Source organism: Moschus berezovskii, chromosome 8 (assembly GCF_049115385.1).
Source record: "Moschus berezovskii isolate FMDL1 chromosome 8, NW_MosBer_1.0, whole genome shotgun sequence".
Classification (NCBI taxonomy): domain Eukaryota; kingdom Metazoa; phylum Chordata; class Mammalia; order Artiodactyla; family Moschidae; genus Moschus; species Moschus berezovskii.
In genome coordinates this window covers 67,704,678-67,719,300 of record NC_142467.1, presented here as the reverse complement: position 1 = coordinate 67,719,300, position 14,623 = coordinate 67,704,678, and the positions used below count along the sequence as shown (strand labels likewise).

General features: G+C 35.9%; 1 protein-coding gene across 3 annotated transcripts in view; it reads right to left on the bottom strand.

Moving 5' to 3' along the window:
* AFF4 (ALF transcription elongation factor 4) overlaps positions 1–14,623 on the bottom strand; it is an 83,455-nt gene that overhangs the window by 55,835 nt on the left and 12,997 nt on the right. The window lies entirely within an intron of this gene.

The window sequence follows — 14,623 nt, the reverse complement described above, 5'->3', positions numbered from 1 at the left end:
TATTCTTGAGGACTTTTATAAGCACAAATAAACATCTAAATATAAAACTTCCTGATTTGCAATTTACTGTCATTCAAATAGAGCAACTTAGTGTTTAAAAATGTGTTCCAGGAATCCAAATGTATATTCAAGTTCCTTCTTTTATGGACAACTTTCTAATAAACTTAGAAAAGAATATAAACTATTTTGAGGTTATGGGAATAGCGTGTGCTTTCTTTGGTCTCCCATCAGAACCACAAAAAGTATTTGATTCTTTCTTTAATAAACACCACAAAACATCTACACTTTGGTATTCAGAAATTAAAACGAAAGAACATTTATTATCCCCTAGCACACTTGTGCCAACTAATAACTGTGTATCACTAACAATCAAACTTCAAATAGACCTCGAGAGCTATGGTGCCACAACACATGAACTTGTCTATATCCCTTTTTGCATTAACTACCAATTTCCTCTAATTTCCTAAGTTTAATTCTCGAAAGCTCAGGGACTTCTCCAGTGATCCAGTGGTTAAGACTCTAACCTTCCACTGCAAGGGGCGCGGGTTCAATTCCTGGTTGGGGAACTAAGATCCCATACAGCAGGGCAACTAAGCCCATGTGCCCCAACTAGAGAAGCTCACCCACCATAACAAGAAGCCTGTGCACAACTAGAGAAAGCCTGCTCAACACAATGGAGACCCAGAGCAGTCCCCACCCCCAAATTCTTGAACAATCAGAAAACAACAGACATGCCTTATTTAAATTATGATTTAATTTTATGTACTCAACAGCACTAACATAATCATGCAAGAAACATGTGAACATTTACTGCAAAAATGGATGATTCCCACAATAAAATTCCTCCTATAATTCAATAATAAAAACTTTGTTTTCTTAAACAATAAAAGTCATCACACTGAATATTTCCTCTTTTAACAAAACTGCCAAGAAGCTCATGATGGAATTAAATGATTGCTAGTAAGAACTAATATCCCAGTTTCAGTTCTTATTCTCTAGGTATTTTCTGATTTTACTTATTTTCACATCTAATACATTGGTTCTATTTTTTCCTTCTGTGTCTTTCAATATCAGTATCTCTGCCTAAAATAAAGTTTTCCCCAAAGCAGTAATGCCAATAATTCCACTTGAGCTGACCTAAAATGAATATGAAATTCAAATGACTCAATTTGAAGTATATCTCTGTTGTACAGGCAAAACTATATTCCTCCTATATTTGCAACTACTATGCTGAAGTGGAATTCAGTAAAAAAAAATAACAAACTGCTATATCACAACCAATGTACTAGATAAAACAATTTCTAAAAGAAAATTAGCAAGTAGAAAGAAGGTTCTTCTTCTAAAATTTTTAATTACTTAAGGTAAATTGTTTAAGTACCTATCCAGTACTTATTTTAAGTTGATATATTACAAATTTTTTCTTCTAGTTTTATTGAGATATAATACACAGCACTTGAAAAGTTAACAGTATAATGTTTTGATATGCGTCATAAAGTCTTCATCACAGTAAGTTAAGTGAACATTCATCATCTTATACAGATGCAAAATTAAAGAAATAGAAAAACATAATTTTTGAAGGGAACTCAATCACTGACTCTCAACTTTTAAGTAAAACATACAGCACTGTTAATTTTATTAAACTGTATTGTCTAGCACCTTCCTAGCACTTATCCTTATAACTGGAAGTTTGTACCTTTTGACAGCCTTCATCCAATTCCCTTGACCCTGATCCCCCATCTCTGGTAACCACAAATCTTAACTCTGTCTTTTCTGAGTTTGTTTCTGAAGTGTAATTGATCAGCAACACTATGTTCGTTCCTGTTAAACAACCTGATTTACCTCTATACATTTGAAACTGATCACCACAATGAATCTAGTAAGATACCTCATCATACAAAGATAATATATAGTTACTGACCATATTCCTCACACTGTACATTTCAAACCTTTGACTCATTTACTTCCTAACTGGAGTTTGTACCTCTTCATCATCCTCACCTATTTCTTTCCTTAAACATCAACCCCTCCCCTCTGGCAACCATCTGTTTGTTCTCTGTATGGAAAACTCTGTTTCTGTTTTATTGTGCTGGCTTTTTTTTTTTTTTTAAAGATTTCACATATAAGTGAAATCATGTAGTATTTGTCTTTCTCTGTCTCCTGTCTGACTTATTTAACTTTTTAGGATAATACCTTCTAGGGCCATCCATATTGTTGCCAATGGAAAGACTTCATTCTCTGTGATGGCTGAGTAATTTTCCATTATACATATTTATATATCACATCTTCATCCACTCATCTACCAATGGAACTCTGGCTGCTTCCATATCCTAGCTATTGCAAATAATGCCGCATCTAACATAAGGGTGCATATAACTCAAGTGTTTTTGTTTTCGTTTGTGTACTGGATCATATGGTAGTTCTGTTTTTATGGATGGTATTTCAGATAACACAGCAATGTTAAGTCCCTCAACTGTGATTTCATTACAGTTATTACTGTATTACTCTATTTCATAAGAGAAAATCCTTGATTCTTACTTAGGACATATACAACACAAGGAGAAATGTTATGTTTGCCAATTCTCAAATGGTTCAATACCCACTGGAATCTATACCTAGTATGTATAAATAGTATGTCTGTAGAAAGTGTTGTGTGTGGGGTTGGGGGGAGAGACAAAAGAGAGAGGGATCGATTAAGGATGGAGGGAAAGACAGAGGTAAAGGAAAGAGTCAGGAAGAGGAGAAGGAAGAGTAGCAGCAGCAGCAGCAACTAAATGTTAACAGTAAAAATGTTAATCTAGGTGAAGGGTATAGAGATCTGTATTGTACTTTTCTTAGGTTTGAGATTTTAAAAATAAAATATGAAAGGTTAAGAGTGATTAATTAGAGCACGACGGGTGCTTTCCAACATTTTTCAGCCTTGGGACTACCATCAAACTATTTCTCCTCTAGGGCTTACAGTATTTTTCTCATGACTAAGGTGCACCTCCAAATCCACTCTGATATCCAGTTCTCCTCAACTCCTCTCATGATTTATCACATTTCAGAAAAAAATTACACTTATTACTTGCAAGAAAGGGACAACATCCACAGGCCAAGCTTCGGTTCAATAAAAGTAAATGAATATCCAAAATTTATCTAAAGCAAAATTTAATATTTATTAAGTGTACTATTAACTTAATATGCAACAAGCGTCTATTATATACTTAGCATCGGGGAGAACAAGAATAACCTGCCATACTAAATTAAGACTTATTATAATCCATTACCATTATCAAAATAGCATGGTAAAGAAATGAACAAACTGATCAGTAAAACAGAGGCAAGAAATAAATCCCAAAATGTGGGATTTTAAAAGCCCAATTCAATAATAAAATGTTTTATTTAATAACAATTAAGAGTCATGTACTTTTCTAAAATGACAGTTATTAAAATGGTGAAGACATTTCAAACTTAGCCAGAATAAAGACAAACCTTTCAGCCCAGTAGCCTCACTTGTGGGACTGTATTCCACAGAATTAAAAGCACAGCTATAGGCTACAAAGATGTTCACTGCAGCACTGTTGTTAGTGGTAAAACAATTTAAAATAATTGAATGCCCAAGAACAAAGAGATGGTTAAATAAACCATGATTTATTAAAGCAAATGAAGTAGATAATTTCCAATTAACCTGGGGAATTTCCATAAATGCTGTTATGTAAGGAAAAGTAGGTGCAACACAATGTATGCCATATGATTGACGGCCTCATTATTTCTTTAGCTTATACTTGGAAATAGAACTGTTAAGTGCTGAGTATACAGAAATACAACTAACAGGAAAACATGCCCACCACCATTCTCATAAGCTAAACATAAGAAAACTGAAAATCTGAATATTCAGTTTTCATGCATAATATGAAACATGTCTCCCTAATTAGTTAAATCACCTTTCTTATCCCTCAGTAAATATTTTGGTATTTTGATCGTTCCTGCAAATGTTAATAGGGAATAGTCTTCCACCTATGTATTTCCCAAAAAAGACAAACCTTAAAAAAAATTTTTTTTTAGTAAAATATAGTTGTTTACAACATTGTTTTAGTCTCAGGTATACAGCAAAGTGATTCAGTTATAGACATATATATATTCGGATTCCTTTCTATTATAGGTCATTACAAGATACTGACTACGGTTCCCTGTGCTATATAGTAGGTCCTTGCTGGTTATCTATTTTATATACAGTAGTTCATATATTTTAAACCCAAACTCCTAATTTATCCCTCCCCTCTTTCTCCTCTGGTAACTGTACGTTTGTTTTCTATGTCTTTAAATCTATTTCTGTTTTGTAAATAAGTTCTTTGTATCTTTTTAAGATTCACATATAAGCACTATTATATGACATTTGTCTTTCTCTGATTTACTTAGTATGATAATCTCTAGGTCCATCCATGTGGCTGCAGATGGCATTATTTCATTATTTTCCATGGCTAAGTAATACTCTATTGCGTATATATACCACATCACCTTTATCTGTTAATTTGCTGATGGACACAGGTTGCTTCCATGTCTTGGCGACTGTAAACAGTGTTGCTTTGAGCAATGGGGTGCATGTATTTCTTTGAATCATAGTTTTCTCCAGATATATGCTCAGGAGTAGGACTGCTGCATCATACAGTAACTCTTATTTTAGGTTTTTAAGGAATCTCCACACTGTTCTCCATAGTGGCTACACCAATTTACATTCCCACAAACAGTGTAAAAAGGTTCCTTTTTCAAAAAAGATATACCTTGATGGGTCTGTTTTTCCAATTACACAAGTAATACTTGCTCTCGGCCCCAAAACTCTAATATGATCACTATAAAGTAGAAAGTAAAGTCACCAATAGTTTCACCTCCCTGAAATAAATCATATTCCAAGGAGTCACAGAGAGTAAAGCTGAAAACTATTACACATAGAATTCTTACTTCATTTAAGAAGTAATGAACATAGTTCCATAACAATATATATGAATTTTCATTCTTTTATTGCCTGCATAGTATTCATTTAACCAGAAAATGAAGAGGATGTATCTGGAATTCTGTATGACAAACATTATAATGATTGTATATGTGTGTGCACACTATTTTTGTCTCAGATAAATTTCTCCATGTGAAATTGCTCAATCAAAGGATATATGCTATTCCACTTTAATGTATACCACTAAACTGCTTTTCAAAAAGAGGTTTTAATAGAGTGTAACATTGCCCTTTAACCATGCCGTTTTCAATCCAGGCATTATGACTCTTTTTTAATTGAATCACCTAAGAAATTAAAAAAAAAATTATTCCAACGTTACTTGTTTTATTTACTCAACAAATACAGGAACCTGTCTGCTACTTCTAGGCACTGTTCGAGAAGCCAGGGAAAAAATAAAGAATGACTCCTAGATGGTCCTTGATCTTGAAAGCTCATAGCTGTATTCTACTCAATTTTTCTGATAGTTAAGACTGCACATCTTTTTCATGAGCTGCTTAGCCATTCATATTTTATATTTCTTCTTCTGTGAACTGCCTATTTACATCTTTTGTCCATTTTCCTATTAAAGTCATAGTCTTTTGATTACATAATAACCATGCTTTTCCGATCTGTACTATATCTTAGCTGAGAAATATAAGGTTAGGATTAAATCTTATGCTAAACTGCATCCTAACTCTACTGACCACCTCTTAAGTCTTCCGGCTCCTCTTTCAGGACTACTTCCAAACTCTACAGGCAGGTCTACACTCTCCTCAATCTAAAATGCAAACCTCACACTGCAGTTTTTGAAATTTGTCAATACTCTCTTCAAGTCTCTTGATTTCTGTCTTTTTGACTTTCACCTTGATCTGCATTTGTTCAACCTCTCTGGAGTTTTCCATTCTTTATGTCAATGGAATAACTATAATCAATATAAATAAATAATTTTAAATATTTTTACTACAGACTATGTGCTATCTGTATCTTTACTTTTCAGTTACCTGTAACGAGAGGCTAAAAGTGAACTATACTATGGACTACATGGGACTGGGGTACTCAACAAAGGAAAGGGCTGGCTTTAATAGCCCTTTAATAGAGTTGCTACTCATTGCGGTTATTTTAAGTCTTATCCATCCGCTACTAGCAGCTATGTCCAAGTGAAACTGCCTTTATAGTGGAACTGGATACTTGATATTTAGCTGTGATTATATAACACACTAGACATATGATTTAGGTAAGTAATCTATATAAATCTCACTTCTGTCCTTTAAAAAACGTCCATACTAATTGGATGGTAAGGATTAGATGAGAGAACTATTTGAATGTATTTGAATATTTAACACTATACAAGTATTTAACAGTCCAGTGGTATTTAACATGGTCCAGAGTATTTAACACAGTCCAGGGGTTAGGATTTGGTACTCTCACTGCCAAAGCCCCCGGTTTGATCCCTAGTCAGGGAACTAAGATCCCACAAGCCACTTGGTGTGCAGCCCTCTTCCCCCTCCCTCTAAAAAACAGAATAAAGGGTAAAACAAAGAATGTGTCTGTAAACAGACACAACATATCTTTTTAGAGTGATGGCAATGTTCAGCAATTGAATTGTGGTGATAGCTGCACACTTATAAACCAATTAAGAATCACTGAATTATACACTTAAAAACAAGTGAGTTTATGGAATGCAAATTATTCCTCAATAAAGTTGTTTTTGAAAAGAGAATGAAGAAATCTTTGTCAACCCTTCCTTTATCTTTATGGCTTTATTAACAAGTTTCAGACCAGTGTGTTCCTTTAAAGAATTGAGGATCCCAACTTTCTGCTTCAACTGCTCGTTTCCCTATCAGAAACAACTGAGGTCTCACAACATTAAAATAATCTGGTGTTATTCAAGAGATAAAGGATGAGTAGGACAAATAATAACAGTCTCTCAGGTTTTGATACACTGACTTGAACAACACTGTAATAATTCAACTAGGTCTAACAGGTATAGAACACTCAACGAAAGCAGAATACACATTCTCCCCAGCACACACAGAACATTCTCCGTGACAGACTGTATTAGGCCATAAAACAAATCTAAATAAATCTGAAAGGACTGAAATCATACAAAGTATGTTATTGGATAACGATGGGATGAAATCAGAAATCAAGAGCAGAAGGAAAACTGAGACATTCACAAATGTATGGAAATTATAAACAATATAATCCTAAATAACCAGTTGGTCAAAGAAGGAAGAAGTCCTAAGAAGGAAACTCTGAGATATTAAAAATAAAACCACAACTCCATACCAAAACTTATGAGATGCAGCTAAAGCTGTGCTGAAGGAAAATGTGTAATTATAAACACCGATATTAAGCAAAGAGAAAGCTTTTAAACCAATCTTAAAAAACTAAAACAATAAATAAATTTTAAAAAAACTAAAAAAAATTAAAAGTAAACTAAGACGAGTGAACTCCGGGAGTTGGTGATGGACAGGGAGGCCTGGCGTGCTGTGATTCATGGGGTCGCGGAGAGTCGGACACGACTGAGCGACTGAACTGAACTGAACTGAAACCAAATGAAAGCAGAAGGAAGTGAATGAAGATTAGTGTGGAAATAAAATACATATTAGCAAAACCAAAACTAGTTCTTTAAAAAGACCAAGAATGTTGAAAAACCTTTAGTAAACAATGACCAAGAAAAAAAGAAAGAGAATTAAAATTACTAAAAGCAAAAATGAAGAGGGGACAATATTACCAACTTACAGAAGTAAAAAATTACAAAGGAATACAATGAAAAACTGTATGCAAACAAAGTAGGCAATCTAAATGGAATGGACAAAATTCCTGAAAAGACACCAGATCACGTAAGTCAAGAAATAACAGGAAGCCAGAACAGACCCATAACAAGAGGTTGAATTAGCAGTCAAAAAAACTCTTATAAATAAAAGCTCAAAACTGAATGACTTCATTGGTAAATTCTAAGAAATGTTTAAAGAATTAACACTAATCCTTCACAAACTCTTCCCAAAAAAAGGAAGGAGGAAACTTCTTCTAATTCATTTTGTAAAGGTAATATTACCCTGATAAGAAAACCAGACAAAGACATCGCAAGAAAAAAAATCTACAGATCAGGCTGCTGTACTCGCCCCCTGAGATGCCTCACACTCTGTGGAGTGTACTTCTCACTGAATCTGAGTAACTCCATTTCTTAGCTGAAAAAAAAAAACAAAACACTACAGATCAATACAAACCTTGCTGCTGCTGCTGCTGCTGCTAAGTCACTTCAGTCGTGTCCGACTCTGTGTGACCCCATAGATGGAAGCCCACCAGGCTCCCCAGTCCCTGGGATTCTCCAGGCAAGAACACTGGAGTGGGTTGCCATTTCCTTCTCCAATGTGTGAAAGTGAAAAGTGAAAGTGAAGTCACTCAGTTGTGTCCGACCCTTAGTGACCCCACGGACTGCAGCCTACCAGGCTCCTCCAACCATGGCATTTTCCAGGCAAGAGTACTGGAGTGGCTTGCCATTGCCTTCTCCGAATACAAACCTTATCTTTACACAGAAGTCCCCCCCAAAATACTAACAAACCAAATCCAGCAATATTAAAAGCATTATACACCATGACCAAGTAAGGAATGCAAGATTGGCTTAACATCTAAAAATCAGTTAAAGTAACACCATAACTTAACAAAAAGTAACAGGACAAAAACCAGACGACCATCTCAACGGATGTAGAAAATGCTTCTGACAAGTTGTAACATCTCTTCTTGACAAAATCACTCAACAACTAGGAATAGAAGGAAATTTCCTGAAGCTAATAGGGTATATCTACAAGGAAAATGGAAATATCATATTTAATAGTGAGAGACTGAATGCTTTCCCCTTAAGATCAAGAAAAGAACAAGACAAGGATGTCCTTTCACCACTTCTAATCCATACTGTATAGAGGTTCTAGTCAAGTCAATCAGGCAAGAAACAGAAATAAAAGGCTCTGAACTGGAAAAGTAGAATAATGATATTATATGTAGAAAACCATAAAGAATCCACTAAAAATCTGAGAGCTAATAAATGAGCTCAACAAAGTTGTACGACATAAGATCAATATACAGAAAAAAATGAATTCTACTTCTATAAAGTACAATAAACAAACCAAAAATGAAATTAAGAAAACAGTTCCATTTACAATATCACACACACAAATATTTAGAAAAAAATTAACAAAACAACAGCAAAATTCAAACTCTGAAAACTACAAAACATTATTGAAAGAAATAAAAGATCTAAAAAAAATGGGAACAATCTTATTCATGGATTTGAGAATTTATTAAGATGAAGATACTCCTTTAATTGATCCACAGACTCTAGAGTCCCTATTAACATCCCAGCTGACTTCTTTACAGAAATTGATGAGATGATACTAAAATTCACATGGAAATTCAAGGGTTCCAGAATAGTCAAAACAATCTTGCAAAAGAAGAAAGTTGGAAGATACACACTTCTCAACTTCAAAATTTACTAGAAACCTCAAAAGAGAACCAGGAGTCTGGAAATATATCAAAACTTCATATTTGTAACAGATTTTCCACAAAAATGCCAAGACATCTCAATCAAAAAATGGGGAAAGGACTTGAACAAGCTTTCTCCAAAGAAAATATACAAATGGCCAATAAACACATGAAGTGATCCTTAACATCATCAGTCTTTAGGGAAATGGAAATCAAAGCTAAGAGATTCAACATCACACCCATTAGGATGGCTATTATCAACATTTTTAAATCTTGTTTAAAAAATGTTGGCAAGAATATGAAGAAATTAGAACCCTGAGCAGTGCTGGTGAAAATGTAAAATGGTGCAGCTGTTGTGGAAAAGTCTGCTGTTCACTCAGAGTATAACATAGAATTACCATATGATCCAGCAATCATATGTATATTACGGATTACAGCCAAAAGAACTGAAAGCAGGAACTCAAATTAGGTATTTGTACACCCCATGTTCATAGCAGCATTATCCACAGAAGTCAAGAGGTGGAAGCAACCCAAGTGCTCACCAACAGATGAATGAACAAACAAAATGTGGTATACACATACAAAGAAACATAATTTAGCCTTAAAAGGGAAAGAAATTCTGACACATGCTACAACATGAATGAAGCTTGAGGATATCAAGGCTAAGTGAAATATGCGAGTCAGTTACATGAGGTATGTAAAAAAGGCAAATTGACAAAAAGCAGAATTGTGGTTGCAAGACACTGGGCATAACGGAATAGGGAATTATCATTTAATGGGTATGGAGCTTCTGTTCAAGATGATGAAAAAGTTTTGAAAATGGACAGTAGTGATGGTTGCACAACACTGTAAATGTACTTAATGCCACTGAGCTGTACATTTAAAATGATTAAAATAAATTTCACTATATATATATATATAAAACCACAATAAAAAATATAGTACTCAGTTTAAAAAAGGGTGCATTCCCAGTGAACCAGAAATTCATCACCTATAATTTTTTAAATAAAAACGTAGTTTTATAACCTTTTAAAATTTAAAACCTCAAAAATGGTTGAAAGAGTAAAATGTGACCTTTAACTTGCTTTTTTCAAATGTTCAGAACTAGTGTCTGAAATGTTGCAATGTTTCTTTTTAACTAGTGTCGATTATTAAATGATTTATACTTCATAAGACAAAATGAGAATTGACCTAAGATTTCAATTATTTCAAAATCCAGTTTATTACAACTGCTATTAAACTGTAACTTTATGTTAAAGCAAAAAGCCTCACTGGTATAGAAATTCCTCTTGCCTCATTTGACAGGATTTCTCCACGCAGAGAGTCTTAATAGGTCATTTCCTTCAAGCAAGGGAAACAGGTTGTACACCTGTGGAGATCAAAGCCAACAATAACAAAACATCAGGTACCTGGGATGGGGAGGGAGATGGAAGGGAGGTTCAAGAGGGAGGGGACATATGTATACCTATCGCTGATTCATATAGAAGGTTGACAGAAAAGAACAAAATTCTCTAATTATCCTTCAATTTAAAAATAAAAACTAAGCTCGGCTTATCTTCCCAGCACACATTAAAAAAAAATAAATAAATCAGGTACCAAAACAGAATTTTGCATGAAAGGACCTTTCACCTGAAGAGACTTCTATAGCCTTCAGGTTTAAACCAACTAGTAAAGGGACTTCTCTGGTGTTCCAGTGGTTAGGGCTCTGCGCTTCCAACGTGGGGGGGAAGGGTAAGAGGGGTCGATCCCTGGCTGGGGAACTAAGATCCCACATGCCATGCCACACAGCCAAAAAATAAAAATAACATAGTAAAAAAAAAAAGGAAGCAAAGACAATTCCATACCATTTTTGCTTTATTATATCTTTACATATCATCTAACTTCTCATAATAACGTTTCATAAATTATTTTCAACTAGGCCCTCAAAGCTTCCCAGAAATTTTACTATCTTTCTCTGACAAATGCTCTTTCCTATTCCTCACAAGAATTTTCATGGAGTTCTATGACTCTTCCTCCTAACTTCCATTCCACAAATGACCTTGTCTTACTAAACAAAGATGAAAAAGATTAAAGATCAGAGAAATCTTCTCATCAATCAACCATCAACTTTCAAACTATCAGCACTGCATCCATTTTCTTCTTTCCTCTGGCTAAAAAAGAAAAAGCATCTATCAAAGAACAATTATGCCCATTTTGCTATCTTCTTCTAGACTTTTATCAGTAACTGACTTTTCTACAGCAACGTCAACTTTTCTGTCTTTAATCATTCAAACATATTTTTCCTTAAAAAAGGAAAGTCTTTCCTGATCCCACAGATCTCTCAAGCGACCATTCTCAGTCAGTTCAGTTCAGTTCAGTCGCTCAGTCGTGTCCGACTCTCCGCGACCCCATGAATCACAGCACGCCAGGCCTCCCTGTCCATCACCAACTCCCGGAGTTCACTCAAACTCATGTCCATCGAGTCGGTGATGCCATCCAGCCATCTCATTCTCCGTCGTCCCCTTCTCCTCCCGCCCCCAACCTTTCCCAGCATCAGAGTCTTTTCCAGTGAGTCAACTCGTCGCATGAGGTGGCCAAAGTATTGCAGTTTCAGCTTTAGCATCAGTCCCTCCAATGAACATCCAGGATTGATCTCCTCTAGAATGGACTGGTTGGATCTCCTTGCAGTATAAGGGACTCTCAAGAGTCTTCTCCAACACCACAGTTCAAAAGCATCGATTCTTCGGCGATCAGCCTTCTTCACAGTCCAACTCTCACATCCATACATGACCACGGGAAAAACCATTGCCTTGACTAGACGGACCTTGGTTGGCAAAGTAATGTCTCTGCTTTTTAATATACTATCAAGGTTGGTCATAACTTTCCTTCCAAGGAGCAAGCGTCTTTTAATTTCATGGCTGCAATCAGCATCTGCAGTGATTTTGGAGCCCAAAAAAACGAAGTCTGACACTGTTTCCACTGTTTTTCCATCTATTTCCCATGAAGTGATGGGACCAGATGCCATGATCTTTGTTTTCTGAATGTTGAGCTTCAAGCCAACCTTTTCACTCTTCTCTTTCACTTTCATCAAGAGGCTTTTGAGTTCCTCTTCACTTTCTGCCATAAGGGTAGTGTCATCTGCATATCTGAGGTTATTGATATTTCTCCCGGCAATCTTGATTCCAGCTTGTGCTTCTTCCAGCCCAGCGTTCCTCATGATGTACTCTGCATATAAGTTAAATAAGCAAGGTGACAATATACAACCTTGACGTACACCTTTTCCTATTTGGAACCAGTCTGTTGTTCCATGTCCAGTTCTAACAGTTGCTTCCTGACCTGCATACAGGTTTCTCAAGAGGCAGGTCAGGTGGTCTGGGATTCCCATCTCTTTCAGAATGTTCCACAGTTTATTGTGATCGACACAGTCAAAGGCTTTGGCATAGTCAATAAAGCAGAAATAGATGTTTTTCTGAAACTCTCTTGCACCTCTCCTCTATTCTCCTTCACGGCCAGGACTCTTGGTGATTCTCCCTTTTCTCTGCAACCATTCGTTTCACCCAAAAGATGTTCAGAGCAATATAGTAAACACCTGGGTTATCGAGCTGCCTGGGAAACACAGTATTGCCAATGAAGGCTACTGTGTACCCCTCCTGGATCACATCTCCTGTGCTCCCTTCCTGACAGCCACTATTCTGGTTTTGGTGTTAATCATTTTCTCATAAATTTCTTTATATTTTTCCTATATATGTATGAATGCCTAAATAAGACATATTCTTCAACCTTTAAAAATGGTACACTCTATAATTATAGACTATTAGCCTTTTAAATTTTCAACATTATGTTGAAGTTAATCCATTCTGACTCATGTGGCTGTAGTTTATTTATTTTCACTACTGTGTTATCCACTCTCCAGATGATAGATATTTATTTCCTCTTTTTCTGCCATTACAAACAATGCTGTAATGATCATTTTAAATACACTTCTCTTTGTACCAATGACTGAGTGAGTTTTTCTGGAACAGATACCTACTAGTGGAATTGCTAGGTTTCAGGCAATGAGCATCCCCTATTTTAACTGATACACACAAACTGCTTTCCAAAATGTATCCAATCACTATGCAACATTCTGTTTCCAATCTTGGAACATTCTGTTTCCAGCTTCCCACATTCCACTCCTTTGCCAAGATCACATTCATTTGCAAGTTGCTAAATTCAACAGACACTCTATCATTTTAGTTGACCTACCATTCAACATTTTCAGCCACTAATGGCTCCTTAACATACTTTTGGCCTCTATGAAGTGAAGTGAAGTCACTTAGTCGTGTCCAACTGTTTGCGACCCCCATGGACAGTAGCCTGCACCAAGCTACTCCGTCTAAGGGATTTTCTAGGCAAGAGTACTGGAGTGGGTTGCCATGTCCTTTTCCAGGGAATCTTCCCCACCCAGGGATCGAATCCAGGTCTCCCACATTGTAGACAGACGCTTTACCATCTGAGCCACCAGGCAAGTCCATAACCTCCCAGTTTTCCTAGCATCAGGTTCTTCCCATTCTATCTACCAGACCTCTTAACAATTGGTGCTCCTCTACACTCACTCGTGGGTCTTATTCAGCCTCTCATTAAGTTTATATTCTCTACATTCTCATGGCTTAAAATACCAACTATATGCCTACACTACAAATACCAAGATATGCTTCACATCACACCTTTCTCTTCTGAGATAGAGAACCACAAATTCAGGGACCTGTTTGATCACGTCCTTTGTCTGAGGAATATCAGTCTCAGTACATCCAAAACTGATTTCCTGATCTCTTTTCCCTTAACTTCAACAACTCCTGCTCCAGTGATCTTCATTCTACCAACAAACTGCTCTTGCTGAATCCTCCCTTCAACCTCTCACCACATCCAATCCATAAGCATAGCCTCCAAAATATATCTTGTATTTATCAGTTCACTTCCTCCTCTACTGCCACTATTCAAACAAGCCATCATTTTATCTCTGACTTGGGACAAATGCTAGAGCCTTCTAATTGGGACTCCTAGTTTTCCTCTTCTCTCTCTAATCCATTATTTTATAGAGCAGTCAAAGTGATCTTTTTAAAAAACAAACCAGATTATGTCACTCAAACCCTGATCAAAAACTTTTAGTAAGCTTTCCACCTGTAGGATAAACTTTAAGGTGCTTAACAT